Here is a 22,341-nt window from a genome sequence, read left to right on the forward strand (position 1 = left end):
AAATAGCTCATTGCGGAATGCTCTAGAAGGTAGTTAGCAAAAGAAAACTTCATGTTGCTTTAATATTCTTCATTAGATATTTGTCATAGATATTCTTCACCCAAAAATTGATGTACGTTTGTATATATTACATCAAATGTACACAAAGCACCCTAACTAAGTACCGCATCTACTAGGATTTCAAACTTATTACACATAATAATATCTACTTTGTACACACCAGAAATAATTTAGTTTTCACGATTTTAATCTTTTAAGTCCATATTTTTTCACAGCACCTGGAACTAGTAAATTGGTGAATTGAAAAGATTCTTCTAGACAATATCATGTTAATGAGATGCATTTTGTTCTCCTCATGATTCACTAGAATCAATGCTTCCTTCCAGTTTCTGCAAAAAACTGCAAGCTTCGGTACAGCAACCCTTTTGGTGCCATTGTGTGGTGGCTCAAATAATTGTACTTTCCATATTTTCAAGGTTGTTTATAGCTCCTCCTAGTCTCTAATCACGGATACTACAATCAGAAACTAGTACATTTATTAGTAAGGAACAATAAAACAACTGGGAGAGCATTTGGAGGAAGTGTGTTGGGGGAAGTAAACTCATAAAAAAAAGTATCAGTACAACTAATATTTGTGAGATAGAGTGACCTAATAATTAATAAATTTCAAGCATGAATGGCCAGCATTTTCTGCTTCTCTACTACAATGAGATTAGAATAAAAATTAGACATGAAGGTACAACCTCTTATATATATAACCTCTCATATATCTTTATGTCTATTGGAGATAAAAACAAAGGTAAGATATCAGTATTTTGTGGATGCATAAAGGAGATTGAACTTTGGTAAAATGTGAGCAGTATTGCAAAAGTACAAAGAAATGTACAAACACGTCGAGATGTTCTAATTTGACTCCCTCTCAGTTAGGGGTCTCCTGACCCGGTATAGTCCTTAGGTTCTCACGTTTTCCGGACGTACCGGATATGATCTGTGCTTATGTCACAATAGAGGCGCAATCCATTCAATCCCTGTCTAATGCGATTTTTTTCTCAGCCTCAGAGAGTTTAGTAACCCCAACTTGCATGGGTTCAACATCTGATAACTGAGAAGGAGAAAGAGCAGGGACATTAAGTTGAGATGCAGAAGGTAAGTACATCCTAATTATGTTAATTAATTTCATTTATCTCGTAGACAACTATCTAGATTTACAGGTAAATTCCTGGCTGCTATTTTGTACTGTAAGCAGTGCCATCTTAACAGCATTATGTACTGCACTGGGGCCACTACCTACACCACAACTCACAGGAATAAAATTGTAAATTATCGACAGATAGACTGCTGAATATACACACAGATTGCTGAATACACACACACAGACTGCTGAATACACACACCAACTGCAGAGATCACACACACAGACTGCTGAATACACACACAGACTGCTGAATACACAAACTGACTGCAGAGTTCACAAACTGACTGCAGAGTTCACAAACTGACTGCAGAGTTCACACACACAAACTGCTGAATACACACACAGACTGAAGAATACACAAACAGCAGCCTGTGTGTGTATTCAGCAGTCTGTGTGTTTGTATTCAGCAATCTGTGTGTGTATTCAGCAGTATGTGTGTGTTTTCACCAGTCTGTGTGTGTATTCACCAGTCTGTGTGTATACTCGGCAGTCTCTGTGTATATTCAGTGCACACACTGACTGCTGAATACACACACACTGACTGCTGAATACACACACACTGACTGATGAATACACACACATAGACTGCTGAATACACACACACACAGACTGCATGTGAATTCAGCAGTTTGCACGTGTATTCAGTAGTCGGTGTGTGTGTACTCTGCAGTCGGTGTGTGTGTGTATTCAGCAGTCTGTGTGTGTGCACGCTGCAAACAGTGTGTGTGTGTATTCAGCAGTCTGTGTGTGTATTCAGCAGCCTGTTGTCAGGATCGGGTCAGGGATCCAACACGCAGAGTACAAAGAGTAGCAGATACGTATACCGGACCTTAGAATGGCCGGACTTAACGTAAAACTACGTATAGAATGGTCAGAGACAAGCCGAGGTCGAGGGAACGAGAAGACAGGTAAGCGAGAGACAAGCCGGGTCAAGGATAACAGAAAGACAGGAGAGTAAATACCAAAGCCGGGTCAGAACCAAAAGACAAGAGAATAACAGAGCACTGTGTGACTAGGCAGACTAGAACCACGACAGGGCAATGAGTAAATGAGAGAGCCACTGTTAAGTATCCTGGTTAGGGAGAGAAGACACGCCTCCGGCGAGTCCTGATTCGTCTCCACAGATTTGATTGACAGGGCGTTCCGGGTTGGCGTCATGACGTCGGCCTCCGGGCCTCCTGCTATAAAAGGAAGTGGATCCCTCGCGGACGGCGTTTGCAAGACCGGGTGAACCGCGAGGAACCGAGGAGACATGCCGTCCGGACGGATAAACTTCTAAGTCTCTACCTCTCTCAGAGGTAGAGGCTTCAGGTATCCTGACAGTACCCCCCCTCTCAGATACGCCCACCGGGCGGAAGGAGCCGGGGCGAGATGGAAAGCGGGAGTGAAATGCCCTGCGAAGGCGAGGAGCATGAACATCCTCTTGTGGTACCCAACTCCTCTCCTCAGGACCATAACCCTTCCAGTCAACCAAATATTGTACTCTCCCCCGGGAGACACGAGAATCAATAATGGAGTTAACCTCATACTCCTCCTGACCCTCCACCTGAACAGGGCGAGGAGGGGCGATTGTGGAGGAGAATCTGTTACAGATTAAAGGTTTCAGCAATGACACGTGAAAGGAGTTCGGGATGCGTAAAGTAGCTGGGAGAGCTAGACGATACGCCACTGGGTTAATTCGAGTCAAGATCCTGTAGGGACCAATATAACGAGGAGCGAATTTCATGGAAGGAACTTTAAGGCGAATATTCCTAGTACTCAACCAAACTCTATCGCCTGGAACAAAATTCGGAGCCGCCCTTCTACGTTTGTCAGCATGTTTCTTAACCAGCATAGAATTGTGTAGAAGAATTTGTCGAGTCTGATCCCACAACTTCCTCAAATTGGCAACATGGACATCAACCGACGGCACTCCTTGGGAAGGAGAAACCGAGGGAAGAATAGATGGATGAAAGCCATAGTTCATGAAGAAGGGGCTTGAATGCGTAGAGTCACAAACGAGATTGTTGTGCGCAAACTCCGCCCAAGGAATCAAACCGACCCAATCGTCCTGGTGTTCGGAAACAAAACAACGTAAGTATTGCTCAATCTTCTGGTTGGTTCGTTCGGCAGCTCCGTTAGACTGAGGATGATAGGCGGAAGAAAAATTCAATTTGATGCCTAATTGAGAACAGAATGATCTCCAGAAACGTGAAACGAATTGGGAGCCTCTATCAGAAGTGATCTCCGAAGGAATCCCATGCAAGCGAAAAATCTCTTTAGCAAATATCTCGGCCAATTCAGGAGAAGTCGGAAGTTTAGGTAAAGGTACGAAATGTGCCATCTTAGTAAACCTATCAACTACGGTGAGGATAACAGTGTGCCTTTTAGAAACAGGCAAATCCACAATAAAGTCCATTGCCACACAGGACCAAGGTTTGTCAGGAATTTCCAGAGGTTGTAGAAGGCCACAAGGAAGCGAATGCGGTAGTTTAGTTTTAGTACAGACCTCACAGACTCCGATAAAATCCTTAATATCCCTCCGTAACGAAGGCCACCAGAAATCTTTGGAGATCAAAGAATACGTCTTGCGAACACCCGGATGACCAGCCACCTTACTCTCGTGAAGACACTGTAAGAGCTCCAGTTGGAGTTCAGGAGGAACGAAATGTCTGGAAGCAGGGGTCAGTCTAGGTGCCAGATGCTGCAAGCTCCTTATCTGATCAAGCAGCGGAGAGTGGATTTTGAGAGTAGTGTAAGCGATAATGTTACACTTGGGTACTATAGAGGACAAAACCGGCTCAGATATGGCAGCAGGTTCATATTGGCGAGACAAGGCATCGGCTTTAGAATTCTTAGAACCTGGCCTATATGTGAGTATGTAGTTGAAGTGAGTGAGGAATATGGACCAACGAGCCTGTCTAGATGATAGTCGTTTAGCCTCTCCAATATAGGATAAGTTTTTATGATCTGTCAAAATAGTAACAGGATGCAAAGTCCCCTCCAATAAATGTCTCCACTCCTTTAAGGCCATGATAACCGCTAGGAGTTCCCTGTCACCAATATCATATCTGCTTTCAGTACCTGACATTTTTTTGGAAAAGTATCCACAAGGATGTAATGGTTTATCTACACCCAACCTTTGGGACAGAACGGCACCTAAACCTGTCTCAGAAGCGTCAACTTCGAGTAGGAAAGGTAGTGTAGTATCAGGGTGAACTAAAATTGGTGCGGAAGCAAACAGCTCCTTGAGTGTCTTAAAAGCCAGAAGTGCTTCAGTAGACCAATTCTTAGTATCAGCCCCTTGTTTGGTCATATTGGTGATGGGAGCAATGATAGAGGAGTATCCCTTAATGAAACGTCTGTAGTAATTGGAGAAACCAATAAATCTCTGGATAGCCTTGAGACCCTTAGGTAAAGGCCAATCCAGTATGGATTGGAGCTTCTCCGGATCCATTTCAAACCCCTCTCCAGAAATCACGTAACCAAGAAAGGTATTTTGGGATTGGTCAAAGCTGCATTTCTCTAATTTGCAGTATAAGCCATGCTGAAGAAGTTTGTGTAAAACCCTTCTGACTTGTCCGTGGTGAGTCTCAATATCCCTGGAATGTATAAGTATATCATCAAGGTATACAATCACACAGTCATCTTGAAACTCCCTAAGAACCTCATTAATAAGATCCTGAAATACCGCCGGGGCATTGCAGAGACCAAAAGGCATTACAGTATACTCATAGTGCCCATATCGAGTATTGAACGCAGTTTTCCACTCGTCTCCGTCGTGAATTCTCATCAAATTATAAGCACCTCTAAGGTCTAACTTAGTGAAAATCTTAGAACTTTTTAATCGATCAAAAAGCTCGGTGATCAAGGGAATCGGATATGCATTTCTAATGGTTATCTTGTTAAGACCTCGGTAGTCAATGCAGGGTCTTAAAGAACCATCCTTCTTTTTAACAAAAAAAAATCCAGCCCCAGCAGGAGAGGAGGATCTCCTAATGAACCCCTTGTCTAGGTTTTCACGAATATACTCCTCTAGAACTAAGTTCTCATTCGTAGACAAAGGGTATACATGACCCCTGGGAGGCATAGTACCAGAAAGTAAATTAATTTTGCAATCAAAAGGCCTATGTGGTGGTAAGGTATCAGCCTTTCCTTTGTCAAATACTGCCTTTAAATCTTGATACAAGGACGGTATCTGTACTTTGGTAGAGTCGGTAGCGTTATTAAGTGCGTTGACACTACAGAGAGGTGACACTTTCTTTAAACAATTCTCTTGACAATCCTGACCCCACGAAACTATTTCCCCTGATCTCCAATCTATAACGGGGTTATGTCTCTTAAGCCAGGAGTATCCCAGGACTATGGGAACAGAAGGAGATGAAATGAGTAGTAGGGATATTTCCTCCTTGTGTAGAATACCAGTAGTTAAGTTAAGAGGTGTGGTCTCCCGGAAAATCACAGGCTCAACTAAAGGTCTACCATCAATGGCTTCAACAGCCAAGGGTGTCTTCCTTAACTGGGATGGGATAGTGTGTTTGGTGAGAAACTTTTGGTCGATAAAACTCTCAGCAGCGCCGGAATCTATCAATGCCATAGTCTCTACGGTTCCCTTTTCCCAAGTTAAAGAGACCGGTAATAGGAGTCTATGTTCTTTGTAGTTATGAGTAGAGGACAAAATTGAAACACCCAAGGTCTGTCCTCTAGAGAAACTTAGGTGCGAGCGTTTCCCGGACGACTGGGACAGCTCAAACGTACATGACCTCTGGCTGCACAATACATACACAGTCCCTCCCTTCTCCTGTACTGTCTCTCCTCCTCTGACAGACGAGTAAGGCCTAACTGCATAGGTTCTGAAAACTGTGGAGTTTTGGTTTCAGAAATTTGAAATGATGGTGCTAGTCTAAAGGAAGATCTACCGGTTCTATCTCGAGTATTCTGCCTCTCCCTTAGACGTTCGTCAATACGAGAGATAAAGGAAATTAAGTCTTCCAAATTCTCGGGAAGCTCTCTTGTCGCTACCTCATCAAGTATTACATCGGATAATCCATTTAAAAATACGTCTATATAGGCCTGTTCATTCCATTTTACCTCTGCCGCCAAAGACCTGAACTCTAGTGCGTAATCCACAAGTGTTCGGTTGTCTTGTCTTAGGCGCAACAGTAATCTGGCTGCATTGACCTTCCTGCCAGGGGGATCAAAAGTTCTTTTAAAAGCAGCTACAAAGGCATTATAGTTATAGACTAATGGATTATCATTCTCCCACAACGGATTAGCCCATCTCAGAGCTTTCTCAATGAGTAAGGTAATAATAAATCCCACTTTTGCCTTATCAGTAGGGTAGGAACGGGGCTGTAGCTCGAAATGGATACTGATCTGGTTCAAAAACCCACGACACCTCTCAGGAGAACCAGCATAACGTACAGGTGGGGTAACTCGGGAAGAAGCACCTACAGTAGCTACCTCTAGCCCTGAACCCACAGAAGAAGCAGACGTATTACGCATCTCCTCAGGTGGATTAATAGGACGTGATAGCAGCGCCTGTAGTGCTAGAGCCATCTGATCCATCCTATGATCCATGGCGTCAAACCTAGGATCAGGAGAACCAAGCTGACAATTTGTACCTGCAGGATCCATGGCCCTGTCGTAATGTCAGGATCGGGTCAGGGATCCAACACGCAGAGTACAAAGAGTAGCAGATACGTATACCGGACCTTAGAATGGCCGGACTTAACGTAAAACTACGTATAGAATGGTCAGAGACAAGCCAAGGTCGAGGGAACGAGAAGACAGGTAAGCGAGAGACAAGCCGGGTCAAGGATAACAGAAAGACAGGAGAGTAAATACCAAAGCCGGGTCAGAACCAAAAGACAAGAGAATAACAGAGCACTGTGTGACTAGGCAGACTAGAACCACGACAGGGCAATGAGTAAATGAGAGAGCCACTGTTAAGTATCCTGGTTAGGGAGAGAAGACACGCCTCCGGCGAGTCCTGATTCGTCTCCACAGATTTGATTGACAGGGCGTTCCGGGTTGGCGTCATGACGTCGGCCTCCGGGCCTCCTGCTATAAAAGGAAGTGGATCCCTCGCGGCCGGCGTTTGCAAGACCGGGTGAACCGCGAGGAACCGAGGAGACATGCCGTCCGGACGGATAAACTTCTAAGTCTCTACCTCTCTCAGAGGTAGAGGCTTCAGGTATCCTGACACCTGTGTGTGTGTATTCAGCAATCTTTGTGTGTGTATTCAGCAGTCAGTGTGTGTGTGTGTGTGTATTCAGCAGTCTGTGTGTATACTCAGCGGTCTGTGTGAGGGATGCTTTGTGTGTGAGAGATGCAGAGTGTGGAGGGTGCAGATTGTGTGAGGGGTGCTGTGTGTGGGGGGGTGCTTTGTGTGTGTGTGAGGGGTGCAGAGTATGTGTGAGGGGTGCTGTGTGTAACACGGGTGTTGTGTGTAGGGGGTGCTTTGTGTGTGAGGGGTGCAGTGTGAGTGTGTGTGAGGGGTGTTGTGTGTGTGAGGGGTGTAGAGTGTGTGTGTGAGGGGTATTGTGTGTGTGGGGAGGTGAGGGGGTGCTGTGTATTTGTGAGGGATTTGTGTGGGTCCAGTGTTCATTGATGCTCTTTAGCCTGTAGCTCTTCTGGCTGCAGGCAACCTGTACTTCTCCCGCGAGTTGGGTGCCATTTCAGCAACGCTTGTCAACGCTCCGATCAGCATTTTCATGAGAGGAACTTTCTCCCAGCTCCCTCCTCCCTCCCTGTCACGGATGAAGGATCTTCCTCACAAGCCCGAGAGGACCCAAAGCAACTGAGCAGGGCCGGCTCTCCGTGGGCCGGCAGTGGAGATTAAAGGATGTCCACTGTCGGCCTAGGAATATGGGCAACACTGTAGGGGTTCCTATTCTTGTGGCGCCCCCGGGCAAGTGCCCAGTGTGCCCATGCGGAAAGGCGGCCCTGACTGTAAGAAATACGACAACCATTTAATAAAAGCTAGCGAGTTGTTTGTCCAAATGACTTCTGATGCCAAGGTTTTGAAATTTATTGCATAATCTGCAATAGAACGATTGCCTTGTTTGACTCTCATAAATGACTTGTCCCTTCTCTGCCAGGAAGATCAAACACTCTTTTGAATTCAACAGTGAATTCATTGTAGTTATATGCCATAGAATGGCTACTCTCCCATAAGGGGTATGCCCAGGTTAAGGTCTTTCCAGAAAGTTGATTGATCAAAAGTCTGTTTTAGTAAGGTCAATGAGAAAGGATATTGGATACATGTCATGGAGCCCCATTTGATTCACGAATCCCTTAAAGGTGTCAAAGTTTCACCCCTCCATCCAAAACCTACCTTGTGTACCTGCACCACTTCTCCACTTCAAGCACGGGGCGATAGAGTCAGACCTGTACTGACTTGGAGTGTTTGACTTGGGGTACTGCTATGATTTGTGGCTTCTACCCTTGTTTACGCAAAGGCACATGGACAGGCTCTGGTGGCATCCTTTGCCATGAGGTGCAGTGGAGAGCAAGGCTTCTGGTACTCTAACAGCTTGGACATCAAATGTGTAGAAAGACCATTCACCAGCACTGCTGTGCTTAGCTGTATTGTGCTCCTTGTTCTGTGAACAAGCTCCTAATTGTTATTCCTATTGTTTACCTGGTATTTAATCTGTGCTTGTACTATTCATTCTGGAACCTTTGCTGCCTGAACTGAACCTATGCTGTGTTTTCTACAATGTCCCTGTCTTGTCTTTGCCGCTACCATGCTTTGGCTTTACTTTCTTCAATTCCATTTCTGCATTCTGGTTTCCTAACATGAATTGCCCCCTGAATCCCCTGACAAAAGGTATTGGGATCACTGTTATTCTTTGGTGGAGGATAAAGGTAAAACATGGGAGCAGAAGCAGAAGAGCTCTCAGCCATAACTGATATAGGAGTATGAGTCTAAAGCTGCAAATAGCTGTTCTAGAAAGAAGGGTATACAAAGCCAAGTAAATTGATCCATCTGGTGTCCTTACTCCTCTACTTTGTCCTGACATGATGAAACTTGTCCCAATTCTGCAGGGTATATGGCCCTGTTGTAACCCAACACACAGAATAAGGTCACACAAATACAGAAAAAGTAATAGATAGCAGTAAGTATTACATAATCACTATGGCTGTAATGTGAGCCGTTGCCGAGTTACAGAGAATCATTGTTCATCCACTCTGGTACTCTGGCCAATGACCAGGGTCTGGGGTCTCTCTATTCCTACCATAAGGTGTGGGTCCCATGGATAGATAGTGTTTTACAATAGCCATTCAGTTTAATCTGTAGATTATTGATCAGTTCCTAGGGGGCTAACCTCTCCCCTTGCTCCCTCTTCCCTCTTTATTATTCTTATTCTTATTATATTTATATAGCACCAACAAATTCCGTAGTGCTTTACAATGGGTGGACTAACAAACATGTAATTATAATCAGGCACGTTTGACCCACATAAACAGAGAGGTTGAGGGCCCTGCTCAATGAACTTACATGCTAGAGGGAGTTGGATAAAGTGACACAAAAGGTAAGGGAAATATTAGAGAAGTAGATTGGTAGAATAGTATTCAAAGAAGACTAAGTGTGGTTTTTTTTTGGAGGCATTAACAGTTTAATTGATATGCTTTTGTGAAAAAGTGAGTTTTCAATGATTTTTTTGAAGGAATGGAGACTGGGTGAATGTCTAAAGGAGAAGTGAAGGGAGTTCCACAGGAACGATGCAGCCCTAGAGAAGTCTTGAATGCGGGCATCATAGATGGGAGTATGAACAGAGGATAGACGCAGGTCTTCAGCAGAGTGCAGGGGCCTAGACAGGACATACTTGTGTATAAGGGAGTATAGATAGGTGGGAGTAGCATTATGTAGAGATTTTGTAGCATTATGTAGCATTATGTAGAGATGTAGAAATTTATATTGAGCCCTATATCTTACGGGAAGCCAATGCAGGGACTGACAGAGGGGTGAGGCATGGGAGGTGCGGGCGGACAGGAAGATGAGCCTCGCCGCCGCATTCATTATAGACTGCAGTAAGGCAAGTTGGGAGCACAAAAGACCGCTGAAAAGCAGATTGCAGTAGTCAAGGCAAGATAGGACAGTGGCATGGACCAGCACCTTATCCGTATCTGGCGTTAAGTAGGGGCATTATTTTCTTTTCATTTTAACCCCTTAAGGACCAAACTTCTGGAATAAAAGGGAATCATGACGTGTCAGACACGTCATGTGTCCTTAAGGGGTTAATGACTGCTCTCACTAAAAATTTGTATCTCAATGTCTTCAAAAGTAAATATACTCAAATGTCCTAATGTACAATATCTCCTCATTAATTAAGGTCATTAAAAACAAAATATATGAGCTCTGTGTGAATGTGTTTGCAAATTACTTGACTTGTACGTTCAATGAGAGTCCTCTGTCCATTAAAACCAGAATATATGAACTCTATGTGAATGTGTTTGCAAATAACTTGACTTGTACATTCACTGCGAGTCCTCTGTCCATCCTGCTTTATCCTGGAGGACTGGTTCTGGTGGCAGTTCATGGTGGGGTCGAAGCAAGTGAATCTTTCCTTCCCAGCTCCTTCTCAACATTCTTCAGACATATGAATGAAGTCCCATGGACAGGGCCTTATATCAGATGTTTCTAAGAATATTAAAATAATTAATGGTATATATTTTTTTTCAAATCAAAATAAACACATATATTTTTCTTTTCTTTTTTTTTATATCGGAATACATTATTTCAATAGTAGTATATCACAAAAATGCCTACATTTCACAAACTTTTTTTTTATTCTAATACACTTTAATGATAGTTTCCACTAATCTTTTCTTAGTAGAAATATCTTTTGAAATATACTCTACCATTGCCTTATACTAAATATATTTTCTCAGTAGAATAAGGAAACAGAAATAACTCAATGTAGTTGAAAAAAGGGATTTGTGCTCGTACGAAAATTAAAATAAATGGACACATGCCTTTATTATGCTCATGATAAGTAAAATACCTGACATCAATCTGCAATGTCAATCAGCCGTTGCTAAGGCTAGTAAAGTATTGTCAGGTATAAAAAGGGGCATTCATTCTCAGGATGAAAATATAATTTTGAAGCTTTATAAATCACTGGTAAGACTACATCTTGAATTTGCCATGCAATTTTGGGGACCTGTTCTAAAGAAGGATATTATGGCAGTATAAAAAGTGAGGAGGAGGGCTTCAAAAATAAGAAAAGGAATGCAACATTTTAGTTATGAAGAAAGGTTAACAAATATAAATTTATCACTCAGAGGATATATGTTAGCATTATGCAAATATATTTAGGGCCAATACAAACCATTGTCTGAAAATCTATTCATAAACAGGACTATACATAGTACACAAGGTCATGAATTTAGACTGGAAGAAAGGAGATTTTGTCTCAGGCAAAGGAAAAACCTGAACAAAGCAAGAATAATAAGGAGGTGCAATTATTTGCCTGAAGAGGTGATTTTATTAGAGTCTGTACAGATGTTTAAACAGCAACTGGATGAATACTTGCAAAAACAATATTCAGGGATATAATTTGTCATTTTTAGGGTAATCGCTTTTTAAACCAAGGAGAGATCTGACTGCCATTCTGAGGTGAAGAAATCATTTTTTTTCAAGTTTGTTGCAAAATTGGAAGTGCAAACTATTTTTGTTTGCCTTTTTTTGGATCAACAGCAAAAACATATGTGAGAAAGGCTAAACTTGATGGGCCATTGTCTCTTTTCAGCTATCTAACTATGTTACTTTATAATAATAAAACAAATAACATTAGAACCTTATTAGTCAAGAACTGATACCGCACTACTGCCAGTGCTATGAAAAGATGCCTCCAGCATTTCAGCCTCTTGCCTTGTTTGTGGGGATCTGTGTATTAGTTGTTCTGCTACTGGAATAATGTTTAATGGTGTGTACGTAACACATAAATCCTATAGCTTTTGCTAGTAGAATGCAAACACAGTGCAGATGATTGTTGTGCACCCAGTGTGTGCTTGAAGATGTCTATAATAAATATACAGTTGCAAGAAAAAGTATATGAACCCTTTGGAATGATATGGATTTCTGCACAAATTGGTCATAAAATGTGATCTGATCATCATCTAAGTCACAACAATAGACAATCACAGTCTGCTTAAACTAATAACACACAAAGAATGAAATGTTGCCATGTTTTTATTGAACACACCATGTAAACATTCACAGTGCAGGTGGAAAAAGTATGTGAACCCTTGGATTTAATAACTGGTTGAACCTCCTTTGGCAGCAATAACTTCAACCAAACGTTTCCTGTAGTTGCAGATCAGATGTGCACAATGGTCAGGAGTAATTCTTGACCATTCCTCTTTACAGAACTGTTTCAGTTCAGCGATATTCTTGGGATGTCTGGTGTGAATCGCTTTCTTGAGGTCATGCCACAGCATCTCAATCGGGTTGAGGTCAGGATTCTGACTGGGCCACTTCAGAAGGCGTATTTTCTTCTGTTTAGGCCATTCTGTTGTTGATTTACTTCTATGCTTTGGGTCATTGTCCTGTTGCAACACCCATCTTCTGTGGAGCTTCAGCTGGTAGACAGATGGCCTTAAGTTCTCCTGCAAAATATCTTGATAAACTTGGGAATTCATTTTTCCTTCGATAATAACAATCCGTTGGGATGAGGTTTTGATGTTGGTGTGCGGTGCCTCTTTTTGCCACACATAGTGTTGTGTGCTTCTTCCAAACAACTCAACTTTGGTTTCATCTGTCCACAGAATATTTTGCCAGTACTGCTGGGGAACATCCAGGTGCTCTTGTGCAAACTGTAAACGTGCAGCAATGTTTTGTTTGGACAGCAGTGGCTTCCTCTGTGGTATCCTCCCATGAAATCCATTCTTGTTTAGTGTTTTATGTATTGTAGATTCGCTAACAGGGATATTAGCATTTGCCAGTGTCTTTAGCTGACAATCTAGGATTCTTCTTCACCTCATTGAGCAGTCTGCGCTGTGCTCTTGCAGTCATCTTTACAGGACGGCCACTCTTAGGGAGAGTAGCAGCAGTGCTGAACTTTCTCCATTTATAGACAATTTGTCTTACCGTGGACTGATGAACAGCAAGGCATTTGGAGATACTTTTATAACCCTTTCCAGCTTTATGCAAGTCAACAATTCTTAATTGTAGGTCTTCTGAGAGCTCTTTTGTGCGAGGCATCATTCACATCAGGCAATGCTTATTGTGAAAAGCAAACCCAGAACTGGTGTGTGTTTTTTATAGGGCAGGGCAGCTGTAACCAACACCTCCAATCTCATCTCATTGATTGGACTCCAGTTGGATGACATCTCACTCCAATTAGCTCTTGGAGATGTCATTAGTCTAGGGGTTCACATACTTTTTCCACCTGCACCGTGAATGTTTACATGGTGTGTTCAATAAAAACATGGCAACATTTCATTATTTGTGTGTTATTAGTTTAAGCAGGCTGTGATTGTCTATTGTTGTGACTTAGATGATGATCAGATCACATTTTATGACCAGTTTGTGCAGAAATCCATATCATTCCAAAGGGTTCACATACTTTTTCTTGCAACTGTAGGACTTCCAAAGGGAATTAAAAGGTTTTAGCATACACTCTGAGATTCAACTTAATGGAAAACTAATAAAAATAGATACTGTGTATGTGATGGTTTAACGCTTCAACTGTTTGGTGAGCAAAGGGAGGCAGCTGAACAACACAGTCCCTAGTATCTCTGTTCCAACGAAGTACAGGATACTTGTGTGAGAAGAAGGAAGTAGCCTCTAACAACATTCACAGGTGGTATATTGAGTAAAAAGATGAAAATTTGATAAATATAAAATGCTATATTTTTGTAATATAAGGAAAAAGAAATAAAAGGAAATGCACTTACAAATGAGTGGAGGTAGCAAGAGCTCCACTTGTAGGCACAGGAGTAGTATAAGCTCCACTTAAGAATGCTTGTAGTATCCCTTGGTTCCACTTGGCAATCAAGGGTCTTTTCAACAAAAACAGAAAATGACCACATAGTGTAGTATGTACAATTGTTGTAGAAAAAACTAGAAGTGATATTACACTCACATGGCATAGAGACTCTTATGGTGTAGTGTACAGTGGCACGATCCCCACGCTAGGATAACTGGAAGGCACCATTTTCTAGGTAGAAATATATTGCACATTGTGATGGAAGATAGGTGCAAACAAATGGAAAATTACTTACAAATGTAGAGCACAATGGGCTCCATACTCCATTTACCATCTGTGAATGTTGTGAGACACTACTCCCTTCCTATACAAGTAATAAAAATAAATGCCACTATTATCCAATCCAGTTGTACTCCTTATATCAACTTTTGAAATCTTAAAGTTTGCCAAGTATAGAAAGTGTGACCATTAAGTCTTAAGAAGTCATTACATTGATGTATTAACAAACTGAGCTACATTACCAGCCTTAATTCATTGGTTGAAAAAGAAAACTTGCCAGTTGACAGAACATTTTAACAGAAATTAAGTAATAGCAGCTTTGATAGTACAAGCAAAGCATATATAGGAACTGCACCACAGGGAGAGCCAAAAACAACGCGTTTCGGACTTAGATTTCCTTACACACAGGAATATGAATGAGAGTTACCAGCTATAGAGTAAGACAAAATAAATATCATATGTGCAATAGTGGTCTTATAAAGGAAACTATACGCAAAATTGGATCCAGTCTAAACGTGAATTACATATCATATATTTCTTATGTGAAATGTGTATTGTGCTTGTATATTTAAAGGACCACTATAGGCACCCAGACCACTTAGCTCAATGAAGTGGTCTGGGTACCAGGTCCCTCTAGTTTTAACCCTGCAGCTGTAAACATGGTAGTTTCAGAGAAACTGCTATGTTTACATTGAGGGTTAATCCAGCCTCTAGTGGCTGTCTCCCTGAAGCGCTTCCGTGATCCTCAATGCGAAAATCGCATTGAGGACACACTGGACGTCCATAGGAAAGCATTGAGCAATGCTCTGGCTGCACATGTGCATTCGGAGCTGACGTCGGCAGGGGGAGGAGGGGTCACCAGCGAGCTGGATCCAAGGGAACTGGATTAAAGTAAGTGGCTGAAGGGGTTTTAACTATAGGGGGAACCTAATAACCCTATAGTGCCAGGAAAACGAGTTTTTTTTCCTGGCACTATAGTGCTCCTTTAAGGTAATCTATATGTAAAATTTTATATTTTGTTTTTTTCTTTTCTATATTTGTACCCTTTGGCATTTTATCTATTATGTAATATTATTTTGTATGGTTTGATTTTGGGATTTTTCTCTCATTAAGACTAAATGCAATCAAGCCTGATAAAGATAATATAAAAAAAAAAAAATCAAAAAGCATAAATGGGCTAAAGCCTTGCTTTTCGGTTTCCAATAAATCTGTTCTTCTGGGACCTTGCGTGTGCTGGATCTGTTCCTGTTATCCTAGTAATACTGAATGCTGAGTATGCTGAATGAAATAGGACATGGATTCACTTTATTGGATGTTAAAATGGATAGTTACTGGATTAACATCCAAGAATTGTTATCTAAAGGGGTTGCTGAGTGACACAAGGTTTAGACAGAGTGAAAGATATTTAAAAAAAAAATTGTAGTATAATTTGTTTCAATATTTTGTCCAATTTGTATTTGGTGATGTAGAATTGACAGTAGTTGAAGATGAGATTCGGCTGACCAAGGTATAGAAAAGTTCTGGGGGGCCTCATCAATGTGAACACAGGCCACATATTGAGTACTATTCTACAAATCTACTTCCCTAATATTTCCCTTACCTTTTGTGTCACTTTCTTTCTCCCTGCTGGAGGGATCAGATACATATGTCACACTCTAACCGGACTCTGTGATGCATTACATAACATAGCTCCTCACCCTGGTTTATTGTTCAAATTGCTGTGCCTTCAACATCAGGGACCCTGCAAGAGTCTTTAACGTAGTTGCACCCTAAGTAGACTGAGAGACCAGAATATTCCCAACAACATTGAATTGAGCCCCATAGGGGGAAGGACACAGCAACTTACATGGCAATTGACATACTATGAAAGGGTCAGTGGATGCTACCGTTGATCTCCGATGGTTCATCCAAGTACATTATATGGTCAAGGTCTCCAGGACCTGTGGAATGGACCTTACTGGTAATCTTTACCTCCCACACCACATACCAGCTCAACACACATTGGTTACCTACACTGTTATCCTTCAAATCTTACAAGTTTTACTATTATTATTCTGTACTATACCCTTGATGTTCAATAAGATTACATTGTATTTTAACAATGCTAACCAGACGAAACAAGATCATATTAAGAAAAAAAGAAAATGTGCTGTTTTGTTCTGTTTTGTTTTATGTTACTGTAAACCAAGCATGTCAAACTCACGGCCCGCGGGTCGAATGTGGCCCACAATGAACACCGCTTTCACTAAAGTGCGCGCGAGGGAGTAGTGAGGAGATCCCCACTGGGCCCCAGGAATAATTACAATAATGTGAGTGGGTGCAAGAATGTGTGTGTGTATGTGTGTGTGTGTGTCTGTCAGTGAGTGTGTGTGTGTCTGTCAGTGAGTTTGTGTCAGTGAGTGTTTGTGTCTGTCAGTGAGTGAGTCTGTGTGTGTATGTGTCCCACTGGGCCCCAGGAATAATTACAATAATGTGAGTGGGTGCAAGAATGTGTGTGTGTATGTGTGTGTGTGTGTCTGTCAGTGAGTGTGTGTGTGTCTGTCAGTGAGTTTGTGTCAGTGTGTGTGTGTGTCTGTCAGTGAGTGTGTGTGTGTCGGTCAGTGTTGCAATGGCCGTGGCTGGACAATGGAGGACCTGGAGGTGCACGGAGGCATGCAACGCCACGTCACATTCCAACGTGACGTCAACGTGCTCCACCTTCACAGGTTGTCAAGAAGTAGCGGGAGGATCCGCTTTGGCACAGGGTGCAGACGGTGCCATTTGGGATATACCAGAGGACGGGCTTCCGGTGTCGCATATTGGCAGCGGCAATGTGAGTGGAGTCTGCTTGTTGGCTAGAGGGGGTGCTGGGAATTAGTAGGGGGGGGACTGGGATTTAGTATATGGGGGGGTGCTGTGGTTTAGTAGAGGGGGATGCTGGTTTTTTTTTATACTGTACTTTTCAAAATAAACCTACATTTTTATGAAAATGTCAGGGTTTTTTGGTATTTTTGTGGCCCACATAAACTTAAACCTTGTTTATTTGGCCATTGCTAGACTTTGAGTTTAACATGCTTGCTGTAAACCATGCAATTGTATACATTATGCCTTCAATGTGGAGGCACTCACTGCAATGGCAATGTCATAATTGTATTGCATGCACAACAAAAATATATATATATATATTTTTAAAGAAACATTCTGGGGACCTTAGTTTCAATCTGAACCAAAAATAACATTATTGATTCCCTTTTGTCTGTCTGTCTAGATGGTAGTGAGTGGACACTTCTATCATTGATGTTCTTTTGAGGATTCCTTACATTCCTCTTTGCTTTTTGACTGGGTTCTACGTCACTGTCCAGTTGCTAACAGCATATCACAGTGGAATGTAAATGGTCAATGGAGATATGTATATGGTACAGCGAAAAACAAAAACAAAAACAGGTTTTCTGAATCTTTTCTGTGACCAAACGTGTCGATATCCAGTCATTCTGAAAGATTCTGCTTTACTGCCATTCACTTATGTTCGTATTAGGTGATCCTGCAAACCTACTATAGAAAGTTGAGAACCATTCATTAAGAGCATGAAAACCTTATTCGATATCCAGCTGCTTAGGACTATAAAAACCTTTAAAATTAAGAAGGCAAAGACTTTGAGTGCTAAACTAAGATTACATATTTTTAAATGAAAAAGACACGTGGTCTTGGTAGAGTACAATTTGCTTCTTTTAAAGCATTAAAGACAGATGTTGAGGTTTTTTTTTTCTCGTAGAAATGTATCTGATTCCAGAGGTTAATGTCCTTTTAAGTGGCTTATCTGTTTTTCTCTCTCTATCTCAGAGAATCACCAAATAAATTTTCTATAATAGCAATTTTTTATGCATCTGATTATAATGTTATACTGGCAAAATTCTCCACTTGCTCTTTCTACCACTTCTCCCCTAAATGTTCAGGGCACTAATGGAGCAATTAGGGGTGAAATTGAGGATAGAATTTTATACATTCATACAGTGTCAAGCTGAGACTGGAATTAATCACACAGGAACAATTTAGTAGGAGTGTGCCAATCTGTGATTCGCGATACTGAGAATCCATGATCCTTTGTCTTTCTTTTTACTGCAGTGAATTCTAGCTCAAATGATTCTTCATTTAAAATAAAGTTATTGCTTTCTTTTGTCCACAATTCGTTTTATTTAGCATTTTGACATGATTGTAGGTATACATAAAACCTGTATTGAGTTTTACATCATTTACAAAATGATGTAATGAACTGATCCTGCGTACTTTTTGTATAAAGCTAGTAATGCTGTTGGTGAGCATATATTATCTGTATGTATTTTAGAATGAATTACATGTCATTTTTTTCCTGTGAAATAGAGAAACAGATAGCTAATATCAGATAGATAGCTAAATAGATGGCAAAGTTAAGATAACTAGCACGATAAGATAGCCATATACATAAATTTCAGATTTATTTGACTAATGTATATAGCAAGCTCATAATATTAGAAATAATAAACTAGAAGGTAATTGATTGATGGCAAGGTCTTTAATACCCAGCACAGCATCGAAAAGAAATCAGGAACTATAGGGTTCCTTTATATCTTTATTGACCACGGTATTGGTATAAAATAAATACAGAGGTAAAATAAACCATCATAAAATAGAGAAGACCACATGAAAAACATGATTGGACCTATTGGGCTTGCTCCTGGTGCACACTGTTCTCCAACACTCTAGGCTGGGTAATAAAGACCTTGGAGTCACTGTGGGAAGCTAAATTCTGAGAGATATAATACCAATGGAGTGGTCTTTATAGCCTGAGTCTACAATGGTGGCTCAGAAGTTTGTGAGTGATAATTTTTCTTTATTTTTTTTTCTTATATTGTATTCTGCACTAGGAGAATTTTTTTTGTACATCCATGTAGTCTGTGTTTTATCCAGGACGCAGTTATTTACCTGTGTCATTTATATTCTATTATAATTAACCCAAAATAGGTATGTGCCCTGATAAGGAGGGTAATTTCTGTCTGTGCACTGTCAACTCTTTTTTTTTTTTAATCTATTCTATCTTTATATTCCTAGGCATTGGGGGACATATATTAGCACCGATATTTGTAGTAGCACCAATATTATGAGTAGTAATATTAGAGAGTGGACAGAGGGTTGAGCCCAGTGGCGTACACATGACCTATGGGGCCCCGGTGCGAAAATTGATCCGTGGGCCCCCCCGCACGCTTACTCTGCGCAGGCCGGGGCCGCAACACATGGCGGCGAGCACCTGGTCGCAGGGGTTGCAGGGTTGCGACCCCTGCGACCGGGGTATGTACACCAGTGCATGCAGATGCACACACACTTAACCCCTTAAGGACCAAACTTCTGTAATAAAAGGGAATTATGACATGTCACACATGTCATGTGTCCTTAAGGGGTTAAAGGACCACTACAGACACCCAGATCACATCAGCTCAATGAAGTGGTCTGGGTGTCAGGTCCCTCTAGTTTTAACCCTGCAGCTAAAAGCATAGCAGTTTCAGAGAAACTGCTATGTTTCACTGAGGGTTAATCCAGCCTCTAGCGGCTGTCTCACTGACAGGCGCTAGAGGAGCTTCCGCGATTCTAAGACACTGAACGTCCATAGGAAAGCATTGAGTAATGCTTTCCTATGGGCGGTTTGAATTCGCGCACGGCTCTTGCCGTGCATGCGCATTCGGAGCTGAGCGCCAAGGGAGTCCAGCGCTGGAGAAAGGTAAGTGCTGAAGACACACACACACTCTCACGAACAGACGCATACACACTAGCTAACAGACACACACATTTACTGACAGAGACACACTCAGCGACAGACATACATACACACTCACTTACAAAACATACACTCTCACTGACAAACACACACTCACTAACAGACATTAAACAGACTCACTAACACAAACACACTCAGTAACAGACACACACAGTAACACACTCACTGACACTAGCAGACACACACTCACTGACACTAACACACACACTAACACTCACAGTAACACTCACAGTAACACTAACACACACACTAACAGGCTAACACTCACAGTAACAGTAACACACACAGTAACACTAACACTCACAGTAACACTAACACACATACTAACACTCAGAGTAACACTAACACTCACAGTAACACTAACACTCACACACTAACACTCACACACTAACACTCATAGTAACACTAACACACACACTAACACACACTAACACTCACAGTAACACTAACACACACAGTAACACTAACACTCACAGTAACACTAACACACACACACACTAACACTCAAATTAACACTAACACTCAGATTAACACTAACACTCACAGTAACACTAACACTCACAGTAACACTAACACACACACACTAACACTCAGAGTAACACTAACACACACAGTAACACTAACACTCACAGTAACACTAACACACACACTGAGAGTAACACTAACACACACAGTAACACTAACATTCACAGTAACACTAACATTCACAGTAACACTAACACACACATTAACACTGAGAGTAACACTAACACACACAGTAACACTAACACACACACACACTAACACTCACAGTAACACGAACACACACACACACACACACACTAACACTCACAGTAACACTAACACACACACACTAACACATTTTTTTTTTAATTTAAACCCCTCAACCTCCTTACCTTTTGGAGTGCTGAGGGGATTCCCTGGGGTCCAGTGGTGCTGCTGGGCTCCTGGGGGGCCGGTCACCCGGCGGGCAGTCAGGCTGGCCGGTGCGCGAGGGAGCACTCTCCCCTGAGTGCTTCCTCTTCAGCTCCCTCGCGCGCCGCGTACTGATACCGGCGCCGAAAGATGACGTCATCTTCCGGCTCCGGTATCAGTGAGGTGCGCGAGGGAGGAAGAGGTGCTCCCTCGTGCACCGGCCAGCCTGACTGCCCGCCGGGTGACAGCAGGGCCAGCCTCGGGGGGCCCGGAGGTGGTTGGCTCCAGGGCCCCCCAGGGCCCCCCAGGGCCCCCCAGGAGAAGAGGCTGGCCCAGTGCGTACATACCGACCCTGGTATGTACGCCACTGGTTGAGCCTGTAGGAGTGAGCTCACAGCTCGGGTAGTGTGGGTGTTTTCCGGAGGAGAGCCAGACATGAAAGGTGCAGAGTATGTGTGCATTTGAAACTTAGCCAATTTAGCTGTTTTAACATATCACAAAGATAAGTACTGTAGGTACACTGGAGAACAAAGCAACATATATTTTAATTGAGCTGAATACAGGCCCTGATCAGCTGATGTGAAAATAAAATAAAATACTCAATTACTCTTTTCATTATGCATAACAATGCTGCTGCATAGATCCTTGCAGAAATTGAAATTAAAATTGTCAAATCACAGTTTGTTTGCTATTTAATTAATTTAACAGGTAACCCAAAACCATTGAGTTTGGTAATATTATTTATATCCCAGGTCAGGGCCAGATTAATATAGGTGGTGGTGTTAGTGGTGAGTGAACTCTAGCCAGCTGCTCCTGAGGCTAGAGTTCACTCTTGTAAGATCGGAGCGGTGCCGTGGTAACCACAGCAGAACCTAGCGGAGCTTCAGTCTTGAGCTACAGGGTGTTCCTCTCCTTCCTACCACAACTCCCGGCTGTCAGATTTCAGTGCCATTGCCACATGGCAGGCACACAGCAGGGCCGGCTCTTGCATAGTACCAACTCTGCATGGGCTGACAAGGGAACTCCCCTGTTGGCCTCAACACAAGGCTATCATGGCCCACCAGCATTTGCCTGATGGCTAGTCGGGGCCTGGTCTCTCTACAGTGTGGCATGTCCCTTTTTTGCTGCACTCATTTCATCCACCTTTTTTCCCAGTCCCAGACAGCTTACAAGGAATTACTGCTTGCTGGTAAGAAGAGAAGGAGAGGATTTGAGCATCATTAGATGTGTTTGGGGCAAGCTCAGGG

Source organism: Pelobates fuscus, chromosome 9 (genome assembly GCF_036172605.1).
Source record: "Pelobates fuscus isolate aPelFus1 chromosome 9, aPelFus1.pri, whole genome shotgun sequence".
Taxonomy (NCBI): Eukaryota; Metazoa; Chordata; class Amphibia; order Anura; family Pelobatidae; genus Pelobates; species Pelobates fuscus.